Source organism: Ictidomys tridecemlineatus, chromosome 10, assembly GCF_052094955.1.
Source record: "Ictidomys tridecemlineatus isolate mIctTri1 chromosome 10, mIctTri1.hap1, whole genome shotgun sequence".
Lineage (NCBI taxonomy): Eukaryota > Metazoa > Chordata > Mammalia > Rodentia > Sciuridae > Ictidomys > Ictidomys tridecemlineatus.
The window spans coordinates 65,335,048-65,360,874 of NC_135486.1; the positions used below are offsets into that span (position 1 = coordinate 65,335,048).

General features: G+C 42.8%; 1 protein-coding gene across 3 annotated transcripts in view; it reads left to right on the forward strand.

Annotated features, from left to right (window-relative positions):
• The first annotated feature begins 730 nt into the window (after positions 1-730).
• Positions 731-25,827, forward strand: part of Chrm3 (cholinergic receptor muscarinic 3) — a 420,874-nt gene continuing 395,777 nt past the window's right edge. For 2 of the 3 annotated variants that reach the window (XM_021723071.3, XM_040277099.2), the window contains exon 1: positions 731-1,427. The gene's annotated coding sequence lies outside the window, so the exon portion shown is untranslated. Of the gene's footprint in view, positions 1,428-1,962; positions 2,069-25,827 lie in introns of those variants that run through there. The other variant, XM_040277095.2, reaches the window with a different exon arrangement.

The following is a 25,827-nucleotide window of genomic DNA, read 5'->3' on the forward strand; positions in this document are numbered from 1 at the left end:
TCTCTCTCTCTCTCTCTCTCTCTCTCTCACACACACACACACACACACACACACACACACACACACTCCTCTTGAGTTGTTTGAGAGCTTTAAATGCCTGGCTAGCAAGATTACTTTTTTCCCCCCTAGTTAGAAAAAAAAGTGAATTGTGTGTCTGTGTGTGCGTACACACACACGTGCACGCCTGTGTTTTTCACGGGTTCTCCTCTAATTTTTCCTAAAGTGTAAACTTCTACAGGAGGAAAAGCCAAGATGTCCTCTATTAACATTCCTCCGCATAAACACTCTCACTAAACGTCAAAAAGTAGATGCATCAGACCTTCCCCAGAGACGGGTTTCCAGCGGAGTCGTATATTTTAACCGAGCTGAGGTTCATTCATCGATAAATTGAGCCCAAGGAATCGACTTCCTTCCAAGCCTTCCAAGCAGTCCAAGGAAACCAATTTAAAAAGGAACAGGAAACTAACTGACCAACAGCATCTGTCCTTGAAGCACTGGCGGCACAATCTGGGAACGTGTGAGGCACCCTGGAGGCGTGAGGCTCTCCTCGATTAAGGCTCACTGACCTCGAGCCCACCCTAAAGGACCCCGGGATCCCCCAGCCGGCTTTCCTCGCCCCCTGCCAGGCGGAAAACCCCAGCCAAGCCGGCACGCGGGAGACGGGCGAGGAGGCGCCAGCGGGGCAACTGGGCATGCTCAGAAGCTGGGCAGGTTTGGGTCTCAACCAGGCAGCTTGTGCATTACACCAGCGCTAGCAGCGCTAGGAGGAGGAGGAGGAGGAACGCGAGCAGGAGGAGGAGGAGGAGGAACGCTAGGAGGAAGGGGAGGAAGAGAGGGCCAGCAGTAGCCGAGACCGCCACCACCAGGCAAGGAAGAGTTCGTGGGGAGGGACAGACCCTCCTCCCACTAGGAGCGTCTTCTGTCTGCTTTTGGAAAAGGGCAATACAAAATAAGGGAGATAGAAAGGAGAAGGGGAAAAAAGTGAGAGGGCAGACGGGGGGAAAGGGCGTGAACAGAAAGGACCGGAGCGTGCAAGAGAACTCAGGGCGCGGGGGCTGCTCTCCCTAGTCCGGGGCGCTGCCTTTGGGGCAGGTGCTGCTGCTGCTGCCCAGTGGCGGCATGTGATGAGCGGCCGCAACTGCCCGCGGGCGGAGTGCTCTCGGACCCGGGAGCGCACACCGCGGGGCAAGTCGGTGCCATCCCGGATCCCCGTGCTCTTCGTTGGTCCGCCACGGCAGCAGCAGCGCTTCTGGGAAGACCCGCGATGAATCGAAGGGCGGCTCCGGCCAGGGACACCAGAGACTAAGGACAGCAGCTCCCTGAACGTCCACCGGCAGAAGACCAAGAGATCGTGGACCAGACGACCCAGTGCTCTGGGCAGGCGCGGAGGACCGGCGTGGGACGGCCACCTGGAGCGCAGCTGCCAGGTAAGGGCTGCGCTCGCCACCCGGCGCTCAGCGAAGAGGGTGTCGATAGCCGATGACCTGGTTTCTTGCTTTATCTCGTTGCTAAAGGAGGAAAAAGTTTTTCGCGCTAGTAAGAAATGTTTTTTTGCTGGAGGAGTTTAAAGAAGGAACTGAGGAGGGGACGAAAGGTGTTGTTCTGTCAATTTGGGGACTCGGGGTGGGGCTTGAACCTTGAGATCGCGGTCTGATGCGGAGTTGGAGCTCGGGGACTGAGGGTAGGAAATGCCGAGACGCCCACCCAAGTGCCTGTAATGGGACGGGAATAAGGCGAGCAGTGGCCAGAAGAGAGCTGGGGTCGCCCCACCCAGCTTTCTTTCGCTTCGATTTTCTCTCCCTCGGATGCCGGATCCGAGGCACCAAGCGTCTGGGCTGGGGGAGCTGCTAGGCTGTGTGTGTGTGTGTGTGTGTGTGTGTGTGTGTGTGTGTGTGTGTGTGTACGAGCGCGCTCACGCTTGTGTGCCGAGTGCTTGGTGGGGCCCTCGTTTGATTGCCTTTGGTTTTTAGGAGAGCACCCGCGCCAACCTTGTAGCGGAGCCGCTTGCTGGAATTACGTTTCAGGGAGCAAAGAGGCAAATGTTGCACTTAGAGTAACGCGAGCGAAGGTACGTAGCCAGGGTGCGCTTCTTTTACCGACCCAGGCAGTCTACACTCGCGCAGAGGCGGCTGCTGAATTGCACCGGATCTCCTCTCTGGAACCCTCCCCGGGCACACAGCCTCCTTACAGCAGGGCTAATTTCTGCTTGTTTTTAAAGGGCGGAGGCGGTGAAGGGGACAACTGACTATAGCAGTAGATTTCGCTTGTCTACTTGGCTGAGTGCATGTTAGAATTGTGATTCTGATATGCGTGCTCTTGCGTGTGTGCGACTCTTCTTGCACGCAGGTTGGAAGTGAAGAGAAAGCAGAGGTTTGGGTTTTGCATCCATATGGACAGATTTCGAGCGTGCAAACCTTCATTTGCGTACAAGTCTTACAGGAACCTATTCGAAATCTGTGAGGATAGGTGTCCCCTACCCCGTGCCGCGGATCCTGTTTGCAGGGTGAACACAGCTCTCCTTGAGAAAGAAATGTATTCATCAGAGCAATTGTGTTGTTAAGGACACTGGCTATTTCACTGTATGCTTTGCACAGATCTTTCCTTTCTCTTTTGGCTTCTGAGTTCCAACCAGACAAATAATCTATGCCCCGCCCCGTTTTAGCCTTTCTTCTGGGTTACTATTTGAAAAAAAAAAGTTTAATAATTATGTAGTCCAAATAATTATATGAGATCATTATATTGCATGAACCATTCATCACTATTTCCTGTGTTTGAAACATTGCCTGGGTATTTGTTTAAGAGAAAGATCATGCATGAGAATGTACATTTCAGAAGGGGAAATGAGGAATCTAGAACAGTTACATACATGTAGACAGGACTGTGGTGGCCACATTTTTTTAAAAAAGAATTCTTTCTGTTTCAAATACCGTGGATAGACGAGTGTTGGGTGCACCCCCTTGTTATGAAGCTGGTATTGCCAGGAGCACATGGACATGGAACATGCCTCCCCCTTGAACGTGTTCCAGTACATGTGGTTCCCATCCTATGCTTCCAATACTAAATAGCCTTTCCTTAGATTTTTCTTTACATGTTTGTCTCAATTAACTGAATATATAACTAGTGATTGCTGAGCTACAGGGCATACTATTTTTGAAGAGGTTTCCATATGGAAATATAACTTTAGGTTAAATTACTAATTGAAAAATAATTATGTTGTAGGTCTGATTTAGACGGTTTCTGTAGGCTGGGAACCTGTGAGATTGAACATAACTTGAAAATAGTGATGATAAAATTCGGTTGTTTCTTTTCAGTAATGCTGGATAATAATTCAAATGGGCTTGATAGTTGGAAGGGAACCTGAGATGTAAAATAGACTTAAAAAACCTCTGGCATGGAAAATTTCAATGAGGCAAAATTGTAGTATGGGAAAAGGGACATGTGGAATTGGTCAAGATTTAGAGAAAGAGCAAGTGCTATACTAAAAAGGTTTTTGTATTAAGCCCACATTAAAATTTATTTAGAGAACTTTGCTTTAAAATATAGAGAAATCTATAAATATTCATTACCCTCTTTTTCTTCCTGGGGAGGGATAATACTAAAATATTGCTTTATTTCTTTAAGATTATTTAAGGCTGCATAAACACTGTTTAGAGTGTGACCTTCCTATTTGTTTCATATAAAAAACAATGGTTATTTTCTTACAGAAAACTTTTTTATTATTTCAAGCTAGAGTGAGCAAAAATGGAATTTCTTTTAATCATATTTTAGCTTTTAATTGCAGGTAACCTGTTGAAAGTGAGCCTAGGGGAAAAAATGTGAAATTGGCAGAACTTGAATTTCTTGGATCCATTCTAATAAATCAAATAGGAAGAAAGTTAAAGGATATGATAAAAAGTAAATTGCATTCTGCATTTGTAAATTACAATGTAATTAATTTTTTCACATTTTTACCTAAAATATCTTGTCATTTCTTGATCCAACATGGTGTTCTTTCCAAATAATGTCTTTAACATTGGTGGATTTACTTGCTCACTCCTAAATGGCCTGGACATCTTCAGTGTAACTATTAAGAGCCCATGTCTTGTTTGCAATGCAGAAAGTTTATGTGGAAAGCAGCTGTGGAGTAGTGGCACTTCAGATAAGCTATGAATGAATTGTGAATCATAGGAAGAGGGGACTCCGCTGGGTATGCGGAGTGTGTAGAGCTGCATCTATCCCTCACTTATGTAGCCTGATTTTATATCATCATATATTATGACTAATGGCATTATCCTCCAAGCGTGGTTTTTAAAGGATGGGTGAGTAGTTGGAAATGTTTTCTTTTGTATAGTGTACTGTGAATTTAAATTATACTTTCCTTACAGAAGAATATTTAATAAGGTATATATGGCTCCAATAAAAAATAATCAAATTCCTCTCCCAGGTTTATTTTAAATATAAACCAACATAGTTAAGTAGCCTGATACTTAATTGTTGACTTGAAACAAGGTGTGCAATGTTTTCCTAGATATGGTATCTGTGACATGATCCACGGAACTTGTCATCTTTAAAGTTCTTTTGGTCTGGTGAAAAGAACTTTTTTTTGGTCCTAATTCTTAGCTTTATGGAACTTTGCGATAGAATTTCAACCTCAGAGGAAAGTTTTGATTTTATAAGGAGATCATCTAAGGAATTTGACACAAGACAAAGCTTGTCAAGTGGGCAGTTAGTTTCTGTTGTACTCTACTTTGTCTTTCATTGCTCAGATCAAATGCAAAGTTGATTCCTTATCACAAATCTGTTCCCAATGTGCAACTACCTCTACCAGCCCCCCTAGAGAGGCTGGGAGGTGCAAATGTGTCCCCTTCCTCAGGGAACTCCACCCTGGAGGGCTCTGTTCGACTGTTACATTCATCTTTAAACCAAAAATAAACATAGTTTGGTTGCAGTGAATCTGTTGGAAATGTTGAACCATGACATGCCTTATATAAAGATTGCCTCCAGCATTTCTTTCTGCAGTGTGAACATGCAGATGGTGGTGGTTGCCTTTTCCACACCTTGTGGTGGTTTTGAGAATCAAATGCATATGCAAGTGCATTTTGAACAGACTCGGAAACCCACTGCTTGACTAGGACCCAGACCCTCTCAGTACTGCTCAGTGGGAACACAGAGCCCCAGCATGGAGGTGCCCTCTGGCTCCGGGCTTGGAAGTTGGATGTTCCTTTCTGTCCAAAAGTCTTGGCAGCATGTCGATTCTTTAGCTGCTGGCAGACTGTCCCTTGGGCTGAAGATTTGTGTTCTTCCACCTGTTGGAACTTCCTGCCCCTACCCTCCAGAATCCTGAGCTCTGTCTGGCTTGCACCTTCCTCTCCCTCCTCTGCTGGGGCTTCAGCTGCAGCCTGGGCCTGGGCCTGTTGGTGATGACAGGAGGCCACACAGGGAATATTCTGGGCCACTGCCATCTCCTCACCAATTGCACTTGCTCCTCTGAAGCCAACACGAATATGAACACTGAGAAAACCAGTGGTGGAAAAAAAGGAGTTAGACAAACAGAAGGTGGCAGATGCAGTGTGGGCTCTGAACCTTGCCTTCCCACCTTGCTCTGCATGGGATCGGGGACCCAGCCAGCCTGAGTTGGGTTTGCCTGCCTAACCCTAGTGAGTTCTAATAATTTCCTGGTCTTCTTTTCATATTTGCCATTTCATAGGACTAGGCTTATCTTGTGTTTTCAATTCACATTTTCAGTCCTGGACTTAATGTTTTGCCTAGAAAAACTTTAGCAGTGACCTTGACAGTCAGCCTTGCTCTTGCCAAGAACTCTCCAGGAGCAAAACTCCATTCTCTTATTCTCAGTGTCTGCTTCAACCCAGTGTGGACAAACCTCGGGACCTAAGGCACTGCCACACTCCTGACTGCGTATCGTTTCAGCCTGGAGATGTGTCCTGCCAAGTTCCACTTGACAAATAAAATCTCCTTGTCTGTCCTTGTTGGCAGGATCAAATCTCCGTCCTCCACACCCCTCCTGGCCACTGTAACATGAGTTGCTGACTATCCACTAGTGAATTAATCCCTCCTTCGTTAGGTCATTTGTTCTAGCCCAGCCCTAGTCTATTTCCTGTGCCCGCTGTTCCCTTGAAGTCTGGCACACAGCTGAGCCATGACATATTTTACCTTCAGTCACCAATATGCCACAGGAAGTGGCTCTAGCATAGGCATCCTGGCCCATGCTGGATGTCCTCCAACTTCTGCTGTTTTGGTAAAATTCAGGTGAGTTGAACAAAAGTTAAACACATTCATTGTGTTTCAGGGAGGGTCTCCAGAAGGAGCGGCTCCTAAGACTTTACATCTGGGACCCTGCATTTCTGCTGGTGAGATGTCCTAACGCTCTTCTGCTGAGCCTCATTTATCACATGAAGCTACGGCCCTGGAACCCATTCACTTGTCACTTGTCACTTGTCACTCTGCAGTATATCCCTCCCACTGGAATTACTCATGGAATCCAGACTAGAGAGAAAACTGGTTACTGCTTACATGGGTCATTTGAAGTTCCATTGAGCCAGCAGTGACTGCTAGGAGAACCTCGTCCAGTGGTAACTCACAGATTCAGAATTCATGTAAATTTCAAATGTCATTGCGTTCTTTGATTCATGTCAATGGTGGTGTTGATTTCCACCTGTGCCCTAAAGCAGGCCATACATGGGGTCTTCTGTGAAGAGAGCCAATGGGAAATTGGCATGGCTGTGGTGCTTCCTTGCATGGAACCCTAGCTCTTCTCACCCTATCCCCAAGTCCACCCATCTTGCAAGGACCCACCACCCTTTTCCAGCCTTCCCTAGTGCAGCCACCTTTGTGCTTTCTATGAAATGAGTCAGTTTCAATCGCTTGATCCATTCGATCCGTAGAAACGGATGAGCCACCTGAGTTGGCATCTAGGAGCCAACTTCATCTCCTCTGAAGGCTGATGGTGCCTCCTCTCTTTAAAATTAAATGTGACACTCAAGGTAATATTTATGTTGATTTTCTCCAAAGTTAACTTTTATGGGACAATATGGTATGTTTTAGGGGGTATCAGGGATTGAACTCAGGGGCTCTCGATCACTGCGCTACATCATAACTACATCATTGGTACACTTGAATGAATACTTCTTAGAGTAGAATATATAAATCCATCCATCGGACCCCTCTGCACTCATCATGTAGACGCCCTGCCTGGATATCTTTGTCACGAGGCTTTCTTGCCACCACTTCTGTGTGCCAGACACTGTGGATGCTGTTTGGATGCATAGGAAAAGGAAGTCCAGGGCTCTGCCTTCCAAGAGCGTACGATCAGTGTGAGATGAGAACAGCTCAACACATCTCAGGGTTGAAAGGGGATGATAAATACCCGATAATACCCTAGGGCTTAAAACAACAGGAATTTAGCCAGGCATGATGGTGCATGCCTGTAATCCTAGCAGGTTGGGAGGCTGAGGCTGAGGCAGGAGGATCTCGGGTTCAAAGCCGGCCTCGGGAAAACTGAGGCGCTAAACAACTGGATGAGACCCTGTATCTAAATAAAAACAAAATAGGGCTGGGGATGTAGCTCAATGGTCAAGAGCCCCTGCGTTCAATCCCTGGTATCCCCCCACCCAAAAAAAAAAAACCCAGGAATTCATTCTAATTCTAGAGCCAGAGGTCTGAGATCCAGGTGGTGCCAGTGGATCTCATCCTTCCAAGACTCTTGCAGGGGAGGGAGGAGGAGGAAAAACCCCTATGCATTGCTTCTGTCAGCTTTTGGTGGCCCTCTGCATTTCCTTATTTTTGAGGCAGGGTCTTGTCTATTGCCCGGACAGACCTTGGACTTGGGATCCTCCTTCCTCAGCCTCCTGAGTAGATGTCAGCATTCCTTCTTTGTGTCCACCTTCCTCTTCTTTCTGCCTGTGTGGTCACACTGCCTCCTCTTTGTGTGTGTGTGTGTGTGTGTGTGTGTGTGTGTACTCTAAGTCCCACCCAGAAAATCCAGGACAGAATTTTTTTTTCCCAAAGAACTCACTTTGATCATATCCATTTCCACCTAAGGCAGCCATGAACTCTCGGCTTTGGGAGGTGGGCATATCTTTTGTGAGACCTCCATTCAGACACTTGCAGATGTCATTGATGAACAACTTACACTGTGCAAGTTTATTAGTGTCCTTCAAAGTGCAATGGTCTGTATGTTTTGAGGAGTTAATACTTTTCGCCCGGCAGCTCATTCCATTTTTGGAGAGCAGCGAAGAGCAGATCTTCGCTGGACTGAGCCAAAAATCTAATTCTTACTCTCTCTACTCCTTTGCCTTTCTTATGATTCTGGGAATCAGGACGAGAAAACTTCTCAACTTGAGTCCACAAGAAAACCTTTACATTTGCGTAGTGTAAAGTTGACTCGGCTGGGTTGTATGTGTGCTTCCAGATTTTCACATTCATTCTTCACATTTTTTGGTTACATTCAGAGAAGAGCATTGCTGTCTCCTTAATCCCACTGTTCTCCACTGCTAAGCCCTTGACTTCTGGCTCCCAGCAACTACTCTTGAAAGTCGCTTGTCACTTGAGGCCTAGAACCAGTAGCCCTTCTTTGGCTGCTCCTCTAATCTCCCAGGGAACATCTCTGCACTCCCTTCATTTCCAGAACATTCTACCTCCAGGCTCTCCACTCTCCTTGTTTCTCCTCCCCAGCTTCCCATTACCGTCTCCTGTCTGGTGTGGTGCTGGCCAGTGCTTCCTTCTCGGTTGACCCCCATGCCCTTTCCCTGCCTTGCCTTCTATCATGCTACTGGTTTTCGTGGTTTCAAACACTCTTGCGGCGTGACTCACACACATTTCCTCTTCTTTAGGTCCCGCTTGGCTTCAGGAGGAACACTGCCTTCTGCTCACTGGGGAGAGTAGCTTCCCTTGCTCTTTCCTCATCCTGCTCCTCTCCTGGGGTTCCCATTTCTATGAATAGCAGGACCTTCCTACATTTTCTGAGTAAATTTGATTTACTTCCTTCCTTGGCCTCCCACATTTCTCCAGACACCAGATTCTAATACTTAACCAAATCATATCTCCACCTCTTGGTTATTTTTTCTTTCATGCTATCAATGCCTTAATGCATCGCTTCTCCAACGTCAGTGTGCGTTCAAATACATAAGAACCCTCGTAAGATGCAGACTCTGATTCATGAGGTCTGGGTGGAGCCTGAGAATCAGCATTTCTAAAAAGCTTCCAGGGCATGCAGATGCTTCCTGTGTGCTTAGAGCACATTATGAAGGAAGGTCTCAAGATAGACCTTTATATCTTTCTCTGCCTCTTGCAGCTTCCCAGATGATCTCTCTGAGTATACTCTTCCCGGGCTCTCATTGAAGTCAAAATCTGACCATTTTGTCCTATTCTCAAATGCCTTCTTTGACATCCCCTTCCAGTATCTATTGAATAACAACTAAATGGCTTGCATCAGCTTCAACCTGTTCCCTGGCTTGATTTACATTTTAACTTCATGATGAATCTCAAGGTCGCCCTTCACGTAATTCTCCGTACTTGCCGTACTTGCCGTACCTTCTGCCCTGTTGTGGTGCTGCTGGGGATGCCCTTTCCGCCACACCTTCAGGGAGCCACAGTTTAGCAGTTTTCCAAGGACTGCTCGAAATGACATCTCTCCCTAAGGATTCATCTTCCAGGATTTTATCAGAATCTCAGCCTTATCAGTGATTGCATCCATTCTTGTTTTGTGTGTGTGTACATGAATAAATTATTTCAGCTCTCAAGCTGGGAAATTCTTGAGGGAAGATGCCATATTGCATTTGTCATTGGTTACTCTCAAGTTAAAGCATAGTCTTTCCCTGAAATGACCCATCTGCACATTGATATATAAAATATGTAAATGTAGCATTTTTGCTGCTTATCACATTATAAAAGTCAATGTATCTTCTAAAAAAAAATCCAAACATTATGTATGTGTATAGTATCAAAAGTAAAAAGTCCATCACTCGAGGCCCCAACCAGAGTTAGCAATCTGATGTGTAGTCCTCAGCTATTTTCCTGAACTTCCAGATGGATCTGGAGTGTTGCCAAAAGCCTGTGTTTTAAAGGCTTGATCCCCAGCGTGGTGCTCTTGGGAGTGGTGGAAACATTAGGAGGTGGGGCCTAGTGGGAGGTCTTTAGGTCATTGGGGTAGTGACTTCAAAAGGGATTGTAGGAACCAAGTCTCTTCCTTCCTTTCTTTGCTCTCTGGTCATGAGATGATGATTTTCCTCTACCTTGTGCTTCTACCATGATGTTCTGCCTCATTCCAGGCCCGAAGCAACAGATGAACATCAATCATGGGCTGAACCATACAAAACTGTGAGCCAAAACAAACCTTTTCTCTTTGTAAGTTGATTTATCTCAGGTGTTTGTGATAGTGACAGAAAGCTGACTAACACATATGTACATTCTAACATTTACTATCTACAAACCTGGGATAATAATAGACTTCTGAATCTTGACTTGAAATATAAATATACCTCCCTATTTTTAAATCTACGACTCATTCCAAAACACTGACTGATTTAACTGCATAAAAATCAATTCACTTAAAATGGTCTAGCAGTATAGAAATATGTTTGCTTTGAATTTCTTATCAGTTAAGCATATCTTTATTCAGCAGTTTCTCTGCTCCTAGCATTGTATGAGATATTGTCAATTTGTAACAGTAAGACACAGATACTGGCTAGAAGATCCAAGTTAGTCTTATGCTTTCAGGGTAATGCTGGGTGATGGATTGATGGAGAAGTAGTTGATCATGTATCTTTGGTGCCAGATTAAACCTATCATGTTTAATGACATGCATTTTCAGATTGCTGGATTTTATGGTGAAATGTAAGCTTTCACATTCCTTCTATTTCTTCCATCACCTGAGAAGGAAAACTCTTAATAACGATGAATGGGTTATGTTGCTTTTTAAAGAACAACATCGAAACTGGGCATAGAAACCTGCACCTGTCATTTCAGCTACTTGGGATGCTGAGACAGGAGGATCTCCTGAGCCCAGGACTTCAAGATCAGCCCAGACAACAAGGTGTGAACCCATATAAAAAAAACAGTTTTTTGATAAAATTAAGGGGGTTCATATTCTGGTTAGAATTGAGGCGGGAGTATGCTTGGGGAACCGAGAGTTTTCAGCAAGATGGGTTGTGTCTGGCAGAGAAGAACCTGAATATGAGGCAATAAGAAGCCACAACTTTGAAATGGCATGAAACTGCTGCAGTCTGCATTTGTGAACACGTAAAGAATATTTCTGCATCTTCTTTCCAACTCCTGAAAACTTTGTTCACGGGTTTATTTACTGTATCTTCCTTGTAATATCATGTGTTTCATATTATATATTAGTTAATACCAGCAAAAAGTGAACCTCTTCTGGAATAATAGAAGCGATTATCTGGTAATTGAATCAAACCATCTTTGTATTTTTGCACTGGCTGCTGGGAAACTCGAACCTAAAAATAATAGTCACAGTAGCCAGTTTTTCTGTATACTATTTCCCCTTTTTTCTCTCTTCTTTTTAATTTTTTTTCACTTTTCAATAAGCATTCTTGGATTCTCTTTAGAAAATAGGAGACTAGAATTTAGTTAATATATAGCCTAAAATGATGCCTATGGATATATGCCTAGATATGGAGGTAAGAAAAAAGGGTAAAGGAATACTTTTAAAACAGTCAAAAAAAAAATACAAAGCAATGTGTTGGCACCAAGACCTGAAAACACAGTAACTACTGTGGGCAAAGGAAGTAATTTCTAGGTCAAGAAGGATATCCTGAGAAAAGAACAGGCGTTGGGGATGACAGCCCTGATGATGATGTATATGAATTCTTTATTTTCAGACAATATCTCATTGAATCCACAACTGTCTTTTTTTAAATGTGCAGTTGACAGTTAAAATTCTATGTGCTCGTGGTGTGCAATGTGTTGCTTTGATATATGTGTGCATTATGAACCCGTTAAGTCAAGCTAATTAACATATTCATCACTTCATTTCCATGACATTCTGTTGTGAGAATACTTAAGGTTCTTACTTTCAGCAATTTTCTGGTGTACGGTACATTATTATTAACCCCAATTGTCATGCTATGCAACAGGTCTCCATTGTGTTAATTCTGTCTAATGGAAATTTTGTACTTTTGGCCAAGATCTCCTCCCCTGCAGCCCCTGGCTCCCCCCAATGCACTCTGTCTGTCTCCCTTTTTAGATTCCACATATAAATAAAATCACATGGTGTTTGTCTTTCTGTTCCTGGCATATTTCAGTTTATGGAATGTTTTCCAGGTCCATCCATGTAGTTGCAAATGTAGGGTTTTCGTTTTTAGGGCAGAATGGTATTCCATTGTTTATATGTACCATGTTTTCTTTATCCATTCATCCATCTGTGGAGGTTTAGTTTATTTCTATAGCTTGACTATTATGAATGATGCTGTGAGGAACACAGGAGTGCAGAGGTCTCTTTGACATACTGATTTAATTTTCTTTTGACACATACCCAATAGTGGGATTGCTGTTAGTTCCATCTTTAATTCTTGAGAAACTTCCATCTTGTTTTCCATGATGACTGTACTAATTTACACTACCACCAATAGGGTACAAAGGTTCTTTTCCCCCCATATCGTTACCAGCACCAGTTTATGTCTGGATAGTGATGAGGGAGTATCTCATCATTGACAGGGATGAGTGGATATCTCCTTATGGTTTTAATTTGCATTTCCCTGGCAATTAGTAATGTGGAGCATTTTTTATGTACCTGTCAGCCATTTGTATGTCTTGTAAGGTCCTTTGTAAATTTTTAGATTGTGTTTTTTTTTTTTTCTTGCTCTTGAGCTGATTGTACTCCTTACATGTTTGGGACATTAACTCAAACCAGGTGCAGGATTTGCAGGTATTTTCTCTGGATGCATAGCTTATCCCTGTTGATTGTATCTTAGGCTGTGAAGAAGATTTTTTGGTTTGATGCTATCCCACCTGTCTGTCTTTGCTTTTGTGGCTTTGGGGGTCATATCCAAAGAGAAAAATTGCCTAAAATAATGTCACAAGGCCCTTCTTCTACTAGTTTAATATTTCAGGTCTAGTGTGTGAACTATTATCCATTTTGAGTTGATTTCTGTGTTTGGTATGAGTTAAGTTCTGATTTCACTCTTTTGCATGCGAATATCCAGTTTTCCCAGCACCATTTATTGAAGAGGCTGTCCTCTCTCCCTTGTGTGTTCTTGGCACCTTTGTGGAAAACCAATTGGCCATAAATGTGTGGGTTTATTTCTGGGCTCTCTATTCAGTTCTGTTGGTCTTCGTGTTTGTTTTTATGCCAGAAACATGCTGTCCACAATGCTCTTTGTGTAGAGACTGTTTTACACTTTTAAATCTATATAGGCAGAAAAATTTAATGAAACATGACTAAGATTAAGGAAAATTTCCCTAGGCTGAAACAACTAATAATGTCAGAGAAGATCAATAAAACCAGGTCTCATTCTCTTGCTTTTCACATCTTCAGTGGGATACACAGACATGTGTTCCTCGTCAGGAGCAAAGAATGAGACCCACCCCCCTCAAAAAAAAAAAGAGGACAGACCACTCAGACACCAAGGCTTGAAGAGGAGATCAAGAAGTCAGTTCTGGAAATTCAAAAAGCCCACAGTCACAGGGACTGTCCTGCCCCTGCTTGAGCCAAGATGAGATTCTGATTAGCCTGATATGGCCACAAAGTCAGGTCAGGCTAAGTCAAGAAACTGGAGCCCGAGTCAGAAGCCTGCACCAGGCCAGGCAGTCCATGGCTGCTGTCCAGCTTCAACCGGAGCAGAACCTGTGCCCAGCCTTGCCCCTCTGCCCTCGGCTCCGCCTCCCGCTTGTGTTTTCCACACTCTCCTCTCCGCAGGACCTTGCCTCTGCGTGCGTGTGGCAGGCTGGACTGACTCCTCTTCTGGCCCTTTCCTTGGCCTTAAGACTCCTCAAGTTACCATTCTTGCCTCTGTCTTCTGAGGCCTGAGTTCTCTGGCTCTCAGCCCTCTGGCTGCTCCTCCTCACTCTCCTTCCTCAGACCCTTTTCCTTTATCCTAAAGACCCTGCAGAACATTACCAGACTTGAACTTCAAAGGGACTTTTGAGGTCATCTAGTTTGGGCCTCTTATTTGATATTTGAGCAAAATGAGACTCTGAGATGTTGAATGCTGCGCTCAAGGCCCAAAAATTACTAAGCCTGGATCTCTTGGCTGCACGTCTAGGTTTCTGCATCGGTTCCTGCTAAGTCACTTCCAGAGGACCAGCTGCTTGGTTTTCTTCTCCCTGCATTGCTTCTCTTGATTACCTCAGGTGACTTTAGGGCATCAGGGATCAGCAGGCCCAGATTTCTCATCTCATACTATTGCTCAAGTGTTACACATGAGCCGCTTATGGCCCTTCGACATTTCTACAGAGAGTACTCAGCAGACAACTTAGTGTGCTGTTTGTATGTTGGAGTCCTCAACTTCCTCCAAACCAGTCCTATGTCCCTTTTGCATCACAATCTTCCTAGGAACTCATATTTGACTTTTTTTTTTTTTTTTTGGTGGTGCTGAGGATTGGGGGATTGAACCCAGGGCCTTGTGCATGTTAGGCAAGCACTCTTCCAACTGAGCTATATCCCCAACATATTTGACCCCTCACACTTGCCATGGAGTTCCTAAATCCTATGAGATTTTCCTGCCACTTATTAATTCCTTTCTACTGTTCCCTCTACTCCCTTCTGTTGCCCAGGTCTTTGCCATCTCCCTGTTGCCTAGTGGCTCCAGAGGCCTCTCACCTGTCTCCCTGCTTCCAATCTCTTGTGGATTTTACCTATTCTATAGTGAGCCCAAAGTCATCTACGGTTTCCCCTCTACATAACCGTCAGTGCCAGCTCCTGTGCCCCCTCTGCCGGGCCCTGAAGTCAGATCAGTGGGCTTGATTTTCTTTGGATGTGCCTCCTTGTCTCATGGCTTCTGCAGAGGCCTTCACACTTCCTGAAATTCACAGTCCCCTCTTGGCCATAGTGGCACTGCATGTATTAGGAGTCCTGAATTCCCAAGAATACACATCTTCTCGCTGCCCGTACTCCTTATGCTCGTCTCTGTTGTCAAGCTTCCATGTGTGTTATGCTACCATGAATTCCTTGGCTACCAATCTTTTCCTTTATATTTCAAGCTTCTTATCAGGAACCACCCATTGTTCTCTACTCTGTCTTGTAGAAATTCACTGGATTGGATGACACCCTAGATCCCTGGGAGGGTAGAGATGTATCACAAGGGCTCAGTACAGTGTGTGGCACACGGCAGACTCTGACCAAGTATCTTGTTCCTCAGTGAGGCCCTGTTACCCTTCCCCCTGGGAGAAAAAGATATCTGAGGGTTAGAAGTGTCCCAAAAATCTTGATTTTGAAAATAGTTTATTATTAGCAAACAGGAATCAGTCTTCGACAACTATTATGCAGAACATGACAGAATTCCCCCAGTAGAAGCTGATTCTCACCTGATTGAAGTGTTACCTGCACAGATATCATGGCTCCCCTGCGGACCCTCATGTTTTGAGACTCATCCTCCAAGAAATGACCCCTCTCACCGGCTAATTCTAATGGCCTGTATTTCCAGGTCATCGTTTCTGGTTGATCATCAGCTGCCACATTCAGCTCTCCTAAATGTTCTTAGTAACCCCGGAAAAGTTTCAATCAGAGGGATTTGGGGTGATGTTTCTAAAACCGTGGCCTAGGATCATATGCGCCAGCAGCTTCTAGGATAGCTGCTAAAAATGCAGACTTGGGGATTGAAACCAGACCAGCTGAATCAGAATGGGGGCAGGGCCTGTCAATCTGTGTTCTAAATAAATATCTTGCGTGGCACTTGTGTTTGCTAAATTTTAAGGCCTACAAGTTGAAGAGAGGAAAAGAGATTTTTTAATTTTCTTTTTATGAGTAGATTAATAACCTGGATTGGCAAAGGGTACAGTATCTTATCATAGGCTGCTGTCTCTGGTAAAATCAGTCATATTCAGTTTAGGATGCTTCTAAGGCTTTGCAAAGGCAAGGATACTTTTCCCCACAAGAATTTAAACAGAATCGGGTAACAGCTGATTTCAGGTGTAGAATAAGGACAGAACTGCTTGTATCCAATGTACCCTACTGTATCTACATATATATTTTTAACTGAGGTTATCAATGTTTACAAAGTGTTATAAAACAGAAACTGTATCTCAAATAGAAGAAGTTCTTAACATTTTTGTTTGTTTCTTGGCACTCTCATTAAACAGACCATATTTTTGCATGTCCACGATGCTCTACTTAGGGGTTATATTTCTGAGCAAGTACACAACATATATTATTGATACAAATAGGTAGGGGCCAAAAAACATTGAAAAATAGTCCATTACTGTCACTTGTGTGCATAATCATTCGATTATCATGAACATTCTGAAATGTGGTTATAGATTGGTTTTTCCTGTCCTTTACAGGTCTTTTTATAGGCCTTCTAAAAATGCATGAATTTTAATAGTCATATGTAATACAATTACTACTTTTCCACAAATTTTAAGTCGTATACTAACTTTTTGAAAAATGAAATTAGCAATCCTTCTGTTCCTTAGATGTTTAGAAATTCCTGTCGTAGCATAGACTCGGGAGCCAGGAGAGCCACAGTCTGGGTAACCTCCAACTTTTCTCCTGGCCATTAATTTGTTTGTTAAATTTATCCTGTTCCTGAGTTAGGCAGTGTTCTAAGTGCTAAAGATGAAGGGAAAAGTAAGCCGGACAAGGTGCTGTCTTCATGAAATTTATACCCTTAGAAAAAATCCATAGAACCTCCACTAGTATTCAAAAGGGGGTCTCTAGATAAGCCTGCTCCACTCAGCATCAAGGCCAGGGGAGAGATGGGCATATTAGGACAATGTGACCAATTAGATGTGTGACCTTTTTGAGTAGGGCTTAAATTAAAATTTTCTCAAAAAAATACTTACGGCTTTCAAAAAAAATTAGGCTGCCAACAATGATTTGTGCCACTAGATGGCAGACATCTGTATTTATGTGTCCAATGAGCAGGTGGTTCTGAAAGGTTCAAAATGAGCCTCTTGATATGAAAAAAAGTTAGTACCACATGAGTGACAGATAGTTGTGGCTGTTCTTTTCCATGGATTTCATGTTTCAAATACTACCCTATTGTTACTCCCTGGTGTTTGTTTTTCAGTTTAGCATTCTGCTCTGCTCCTTTCCCATGGAGGAAAATATGAAGCTCCTTTTGAAAACCACATTTGTTTCTGAAACCAACAGAGACTCCCAATGTATTTTCACCAATGTTTTGTTTATCTGAAGAAGTTAAAGTAGGCTTTGCAAATGGAAATATATATTCATACCCTGGTGGCTCTGGGGTCTGGGCTACCTTTTCAGATGCATGGGAAACAGATATTCCATTTTCCTGTGATAAGAGAATAAACAAAGAAACTAGGTACTCTGAACCTGGCCCCTTCACTTAATCTACCATTAGCTTCGGGAGTCCAAAGAAAATGAAGTATGAACCAAAACCCTGTCAGACAATGCACATGTATTGACCAGGATGGCATTCCCCACTGCAGAACTGAGAGCTGGCCCCAATTCCACTCAGGAGGACTCCCCACGCCTCCCCCTTCCTGTTCTCTCCTCAACATAGAAACCAAACTCACCCTGTCTTTTGTAATACTGAGGGCACCACATCATATGTTTTCCAAGTCCAACCCAGGGCAAGCTGTGAAGAAGTAGTGTCCCTGACTTAGATTTCTCGAACACCCATGCTAATTAAAGGCTGCCACTGGTTTCCTAGGCAGCTTGAACAAGGTTGTTATAAGGCAACTGGGTTCAGGAGGGGCTATAAAAATTTGTGGCAAAGTCTTGACCTTAGATATGTGTTTATAATCTACAAATATGTTAACTTGTAAAATAGAATCAGCTGAGCCAAGTTGTTCTTCAGATTCAGGGGGTGGAGAAGCCAAATCTTTTTGGAGGGATACCAGAAATTTCTTCCTTTAAGAGATTTCATTTGAGATGTTTTAAAGGACCAGCAAGATTTAAATAGATGGAGGGAGATACAGAGTGGATGATTCAGGCAGCCCTTCCTTATAAGTGAAAACTCCTTGCTGTTTTTTGTCTGTGCCAAGAACACACTACCTCAGAGCATCTGCACTTGCTATCATATTTATTTGGAACACTCTTTCCTCCCAAACTTACACATCTTGCTTTTTAACTTAAATCTTTAGAGCTTTCCTCAAATATCACCTGATCAGGCCACATTTTATAATCACTTTGTCTAAATTCTTCATAGTCTCCTCACATAATGCCTATCCCCCCGCCCCTCATTTATTTTGTTAATAGCCACTGCATATGAGCTGCATGAGTCTGGGGCTTAATCTTTCTGTATTTAATTGCTAACTCTCCAGTTCTAGAACACTGACCAGCCTAGAATAGGCCCTCGACTATGCTCACTGAACCAATGAAGGAAGAAGGAAGGAATATTCAGAGTCACTTTAGTTTTCCTTGTTGCAGAAAAGGAAACTGACAAATCCACCTCCATGGGAGCCTAATGCATGATGTAGTGCTCTCGTGCAGAGAGCATCTCAGGGCCTTTCTTTTTCTGTGAGAGGGTGAAATCCATAACAAAATTATCACTAATGCCCTTATATAGAATGAATTCTAGGATCGTAGATGTGAAGAGTAATGAAATAGATTAGCACAATCAATCAAATGTACTTTAGTATGCCTGGTACTTTTTCCAATAATGCTAATTTTCCATTAGAAGTAAATACAAGAGAACCAAACACATACTTTCTAAGGGAACCGAGGTAGCTTCCCAGCTGGCAGGAATCTGGTCTTTCAAACTATATTCATTGCTACTCAATTTTTAAGAATTCTGTTTCCTTACTTGCTTATTTACATAATTATGAGTGTATGCATTAAAAAGGAAGTAAAGGAAAAAGACGAAGCAGGGTTTTCTGATTTGGAATACTACGTCAAGCATTAGGAAATCTGCAGGCGAGCACCCACAGCGGGTGGCTCTAGAGAGGGTTGGCCTGGGATGCCCCCCCCCCCCCATGTGCCACCAGATGCAGAATCGCCTCAGTGAGTGTAATGGCTAATCTTGATCCTCAGCCCGACTGGACTGGGAGACACCGAGAACACTGGCAAAGCACACTGCGGGGTGCGGTGCGGCTGGGAGGGTCTTTCCAGAGATGAGTGGCAAGTAGGTCGGAGCTGTGCGGAAGCCCCGCCCTGAAGGTGGGCGGGGCTGTCTGCTGTCCAATGGGCTGGGGCCGCGAGGACTAGAGAGAGAGCCTGGGCGAGCAGAGCGCTGCGCTCTACTTTCTTAGGGGTCTTTGGTTTGGGTTTTGTTAATTAACTCATTTGTTGCTGCTGCCATGGCCCTGGAGGGCGGACTCCATTCTTCAGCCTCTTTTTTTTTTTTCCCCTTTGGCACTGGAGATTGACCAGAGGTGCTCTACCACTGACCACACGCCCAGCCCTTGTTATTTTCTGTTCTGAGGCAGGGCCTTGAGGGGACTGTCCTGCCTCTGCCTCCCTAGTGGCAGAGACCCAGCGAGCACTGCCTTGCTCTCAGCCTCTTCCTCAGCCTCTGCATGCAGACTCTCCCCAGCAACTCAGACCTTCACCTGGACCAGGCCGGGCCGCCTCACTGGCCGCTCTTCCTCTGAGGCCCTCCTTCCTGGTCTGAGCATCTGATGGTTTCGCGGCTCTCCAACCTGCAGAAGGCCGTGGTTGTGACCAGCCAGCCCTGATCCCGTAAGCCAATCTGTAAATCCCCTCAGCATTCCCCTTCATCTGTGCATCTTGGTTGTGTCCTCGGGAGAACACTAATGGAGTTGGCATATAGGATTTCTGGTACTTCAGTTATTCGGAGATGCTTTATAGTAACTAAATATTATACTCTTATCAGATTTTTCACATTAAAATTTTGAGCTTTGAGGTAGTTCTAAACATACTTGGAAATAATACATTTTATTTGTGCATTCGTCAGATACTTACAGAGGAGCCGCCCGTGCCAGGATACCCCCCCCCCCCAGAGAGAAAGCTGGGGAAGAAGCAGGACCTTGCCCTCTGAGAGCCTGACGGTTAGTGGGATTGACAGAACCAACGAATTTTTTCTTGCTGTTGAGAAATAGCTTTAAAAAAATCGTAATGTAATAAGTCATCTGGTTTGAAGGATGTTGACGTGGCCATCTCCAGTATTACAGGCCTTTTGCAGTTGGCTGGGTAGAAGATAGCCACTGGAGCCATTGTTTCTTTGGAGACTAGGGACCACCGAATTCCAAACACACAATTTCCAACACTCTGTGAACCGTTTTCATGAAACACACTCGGAACTTTTTCCCACAAGGCATGAGATCTCCCTCTGTTAGGCACAAATATTTCCCATCTCACATGAGTATGAGAAAACATTTGTCTGGGTTCTGAATCAAAATAGAAAACTGTACTTCTATAGGTGTGGCTCCAAAGTCAGTGTGTAGAAAGTAGGCAGATATTCTACTGGGGTCATATAGAAGTTCAAGGTCAAATAGATAGAATGATCATGAGCTGCATTTCCTAATATTTGGGGTTGGTCTGGAGGAATTTGCTGAACAGAGGAAATCTTTTGTTGAAACAAAATGTGATCTAGACACTAGAGCAGTTTGATTTGTGGATATCTAGTGCTCTTTCCTATCAGTTCAAAGAACCTTTTGGTGCTGAGTATTGAGATGTCTGACTTTAATTTTAAAATTGGTTTTCAGGGACAAAATGCTCTATGCTTCTAGGGTCGGTCATGAGGTCCTTCTCCATTTTTATCCATTTACCGTTGCATCTTTCTACAACCATAGTTTTCCTTTTGCATTTTCCTTGAGTCCAGTGTTTCTCAACTGAAAATTTCTCAGTATTGCCCACAAGGAAGGATTTTTTACTTTGTTCTCCTAACGACCTCTGCATTTCATGAAATTATAACAATGTACACATATGGTATATGTGTTTATATACTGGACCCACTTGGTCAGAAGCCATTGCATTTTCTAAGATGCTTTTTTCCCTCTTCAAAGCCACTTTCAGCCTCCACAGGTGATGCCATCCCCATAGGAAGAGCGCCGCCATCTTGTCTACTGTGGTAGAAGGTGATCTGCTTGCTGGGGTGTGCTGGCTACCTTGGGGAGAGCAGCATTCCCTGGACCCTCACCCCTCACACAGTCCCCAGTCCCCACAGGCTTTCCTTCCCTGGAAATTTCTCTACCTTCCCTAAGAAGCAGTGTCCCTTCTCCACCTACTTCCTCCCTCACTGCCCTCTGTGGAGATCCTGATCCTCCTGGACCTGACTGCTGAGTTGACTCACCTGCTGTTCCCCAAAGATTCCCACTTAAGCATTTACCAGGTTTCCCTCTAACACTCGATTCTGGAACAGTCAGAAAGACTGGAATATTTTTCTGAGGCAAACATAAGAAGTTCCAAGCACAATCACATTCATCTCGAGTTCCCTCCTACTTTTATCAGCCTCACTGCTGTGGGCGTCCTTCAACTTGCTCAGACTGGGAAACCTGCCTGTTTCTGCACTAAGGTACGGTCCAGATAAAACATTGTCCAGAAATGTCCACTCTGCTTTGTTTTTAAGTATGATTTTTTACACAGTTTTTTATATTCCTTTATCTCCAGTGAGTCTTTAAGCTGGTGTAATACCTGAGTGTTGGCTCATACAATGGTTAGGCTTCGAGAAGCAAGGAGGGGAAAGGAAATCAACCATATCACCTCAGCCATGGGCTAGGCACAGTGCTGGGTGGCCTTCGTTTCAGAGCCTCAGGAAAGAGTGTCGAGGCTGGCTCTGTGGCAGGCTTGCCCTTGGCCCTCTGGGTGGGACGGCCTGGACTCGAGGGTGCTACGTGTTAACTTCCTTCATATTCTGTTTTACTTAACAGGTAACTTATCTAAACAGCAAATACAAGTCACTTAGACACAGTTTCTAACTGGTAGACCTCCATGAAAGAGAAAAACAGTGAAAATAAATTGTTATTTGACCTTATTATTATTATTATTTAGTGTTCCATTATTTATTTATCTTTTTCACATAAAAGTAATGAACTTCTGTCATTCAAAAAAATCATATAATTCCCCAGGGTTATGATAAAATAGTAGCAGTCCTCAGTACATACCTGCGCCCCCACCCCATTTCCACTCCCAGGGGTTCTGAGAGGCACAATTTACAACTGTTTAGATTGTTTTTTTTAAATTTTGTTTTGTTTTGTTTTGTCTGTTATTTATTTCCATCTTTCTAAATACTGAAATGGAGAACTCACTTGTTTGGGTTATTTAGCTAATAAATAAAAAGGCTCAAGTGAATTTAGATGCTTCTTTGGAATCACCATGGTTTAGAATATGGAGGACATACACACGTAGGTATGCATATTTTTTAAAAATAAAGAACTGTTGGTTTGTTTACTATTGTCTTGTATTACCTTTTCTGAAAAAAAAAACATATTGACATCAGAATAACATCAACTCTTGGGTAAATTCTTGTTGAAGAAGAAGTCAGGCTTCCTGGTGAATGAATGAATGTGAGTTTTTTTTAATTTTTTTAATTGGTTGTTCACAACATTACAAAGATCTTGACATATCATATTTCATACATTAGATTCAAGTGGGTTATGAACTCCCATTTTTACCCCAAATACAGATTGCAGAATCACATCGGTTACACATTCACATTTTTACATACTGCCATATTAATGACTGTTGTATTCTGCTACCTTTCCTATCCTCTACTATCTCCCCTCCTCTCCCCTCCCATCTTCTCTCTCTACCCCATCTACTGTAATTCATTTCCCTCCTTGTTTATTATCCCATTCCCCTCACAACCTCTTATATGTAATTTTATATAACAATAAGGGTCTCCCTCCATTTCCATGCAATTTCCCTTTTTTCTCCCTTTCCCTCCCACCTCATGTCTCTGTTTAATGTTAATCTTTTCTTCCTGCTCTTCCTCCCTGCTCTGTTCTTAGTTGCTCTCATTATATCAAAGAAGACATTTGGTATTTGTTTTTTAGGGATTGGCTAGCTTCACTAAGCATAATCTGCTCTAGTGCCATCCATTTCCCTGCAAATTCCAAGATTTTGTCATTTTTTAGTGCTGCATAATACTCCATGGTGTATAAATGCCACATTTTTTTATCCATTCATCTATTCAAGGGCATCTGGGTTGATTCCACAGTCTAGCAATTGTGAATTATGCTGCTATGAACATCCATGTGGCAGTATCCCTGTAGTGCGCTCTTTTAAGGTCTTCAGGGAATAGTCTGAGAAGGGCAATAGCTGTGTCAAATGGTGGTTCCATTCCCAGCTTTCCCAGGAATCTCCATACTGCTTTCCAAATTGGCCGCACCCATTTGCAGTCCCACCAGCAATGTACAAGAGTACCCTTTTCCCCACATCCTCGCCAGCACTCATTGTTGTTTGACTTCATAATGGCTGTCAATCTTATGGAGTGAGACGATATCTTAGGATGGTTTTGATTTGCATTTCTCTGACTGCTAGAGATGGTGAGAATTTTTTCATGTACTTGTTGATTGATTGTATGTCCTCCTCTGTGAAGTGTTTGTTCATGTCCTTGGCCCAATTGTTGATTGGGTTATTTGTTTTCTTATTGTCTAATTTTTTGAGTTCTTTGTATACTCTGGTTATTAGGGCTCTATCTGAAGTGTGAGGAGTAAAAATTTGTTCCCATGATGTAGGCTCCCTATTTACCTCTCTTATTGTTTCTCTTGCTGAGAAAAAACTTTTCAGTTTAAGAAAGTCCCATTTGTTGATTCTTGTTATTAACTCTTGTGCTATGGGTGTCCTATTAAGGAATTAGGAGCCCGACCCTACAATATGTAGATCGGAGCCAACTTTTTCTTCTATCAGACGCAGAGTCTGATTTGATATCTATCTCCTTGATCCACTTTGAGTTAACTTTTGTGCATGGCAAGAGGAGGGGATTCAGCTTCATTTTGTTGCATATGGATTTTCAGTTTTCCTAACACCATTTTTTGAAGATGCTATCCTTCCTCCATTGCATGCTTTTAGCTCCTTTATCAAACATAAGATAATTGTAACTTTGTGGATTAGTCTCTGTGTCCTCTATTCTGTACCATTGGTCCACCCGCCTGTTTTGGTACCAGTACCATGCTGTTTTTGTTACTATTGCTCTGTAATATAGTTTGAAATCTGGTATTGCTATACCACCTGATTCACACTTCCTGCTTAGAATTGTTTTTGCTATTCTGGGTCTTTTATTTTTCCATATGAATTTCATGATTGCTTTATCTATTTCTACAAGAAATGCCTTTGTGATTTTGAGTGGCATTGCATTAAACCTATAGAGAACTTTTGGTAATATCACCATTTTGATAATGTTAGTTCTGCCTATCCATGAACAGGGTATATTTTTCCATCTTCTAAGATCTTCTTTTATTTCTCTCTTTAGGGTTCTGTAGTTTTCATTGTATAAGTCTTTCACCTCTTTTGTTAGGTTGATTCCCAAGTATTTTTTTTTTAAGATATTGTGAATGGAGTGTTTTTCCTCATTTCCGTTTCAGAAGATTTGTCACTGATATACAGAAATGCCTTTGATTTATGTGTGATTATTTTATATCCTGCCACTATGTTGAATTCATTTATTAGTTCTAGTAGTTTTTTTGTAGACCCCAAAAAACTACTAGAACTAGGTATAGAATCATGTCATCCACAAATAGTGATAATTAAGTTCTTCTTTTCCTATTTTTATGCCTTTAATTTCTTTCGTCTGTCTAATTGCTCTGGCCAGTGTTTCGAGAACTATATTGAACAGAAGTGATGATAGAGGACATCCCTGTCTTGTTCCAGATTTTAGAGGGAATGCCTTCAATTTTTCTCCATTCAGAATGATGCTAGCCTGAGGCTTAGCATAGATAGCTTTTACAATGTCAAGGTACGTTCCTGTTATCCCTAGTTTTTCTAATGTTTTGAACATAAAGGGATGCTGTACTTTGTCAAATGCTTTTTCTGTGTCTATCAAGATGATCATATGGTTCTTATCTTTAAGTCTATTGATGTGGTGAATAACATTTATTGATTTCCGTATATTGAACCATCCTTGCATCCCAGGGATGAATCCTACTTGATCATGGTGCACAATTTTTTTGATGTGCCTTTGTATCCGATTCGCCAGAATTTTATTGAGGATTTTTGCATCTAGGTTCATCAGAGATATTGGTCTGTAGTTTTCTTTTTTTGAGGTGTCTTTGTCTGGTTTCGGAATCAGGGTGATGTTGGCCTCATAGAATGAATTTGGAAGAGCTCCCTCTTTTTCTATTTCCTGAAATAACTTGAAAAGTATTGGTATTAATTCTTCTTTAAAGATTTTGTAAAACTCTGCTGTGTACCCGGTCCTGGGCTTTTCTTGGTTGGTAGTCTTTTGATTGCTTCTTCTATTTCATCAATTGATATTGTTTAAATTGTGTGTATCCTCCTGACTCAGTCTGGGCAAATCATATGACCTAAGAAATTTATCAATGTCTTCACTATCTTCTATTTTATTGGAATATAGGTTTTCAAAATAATTTCTGATTGTCTTCTGTATTTCTGTAGCATCTGTTGTGATATTGCCTTTTTCATCCCGTATGTTAGTAATTTGAGTTCTCTCTCTTCTTCTCTTCATTAGCATGGCTAAGGGTCTGTTGATCTTATTTATTTTTTCAAAGAACCAACTTTTAGTTTTGTTATTTTTTTCAATAGTTTCTTTTGTTTCAATTTTGTTGATTTCTGCTCTGATTTTAATTATTTCTTGCCTTCTGCTATATTTGCTGTTGTTTTGCTCTTCCTTT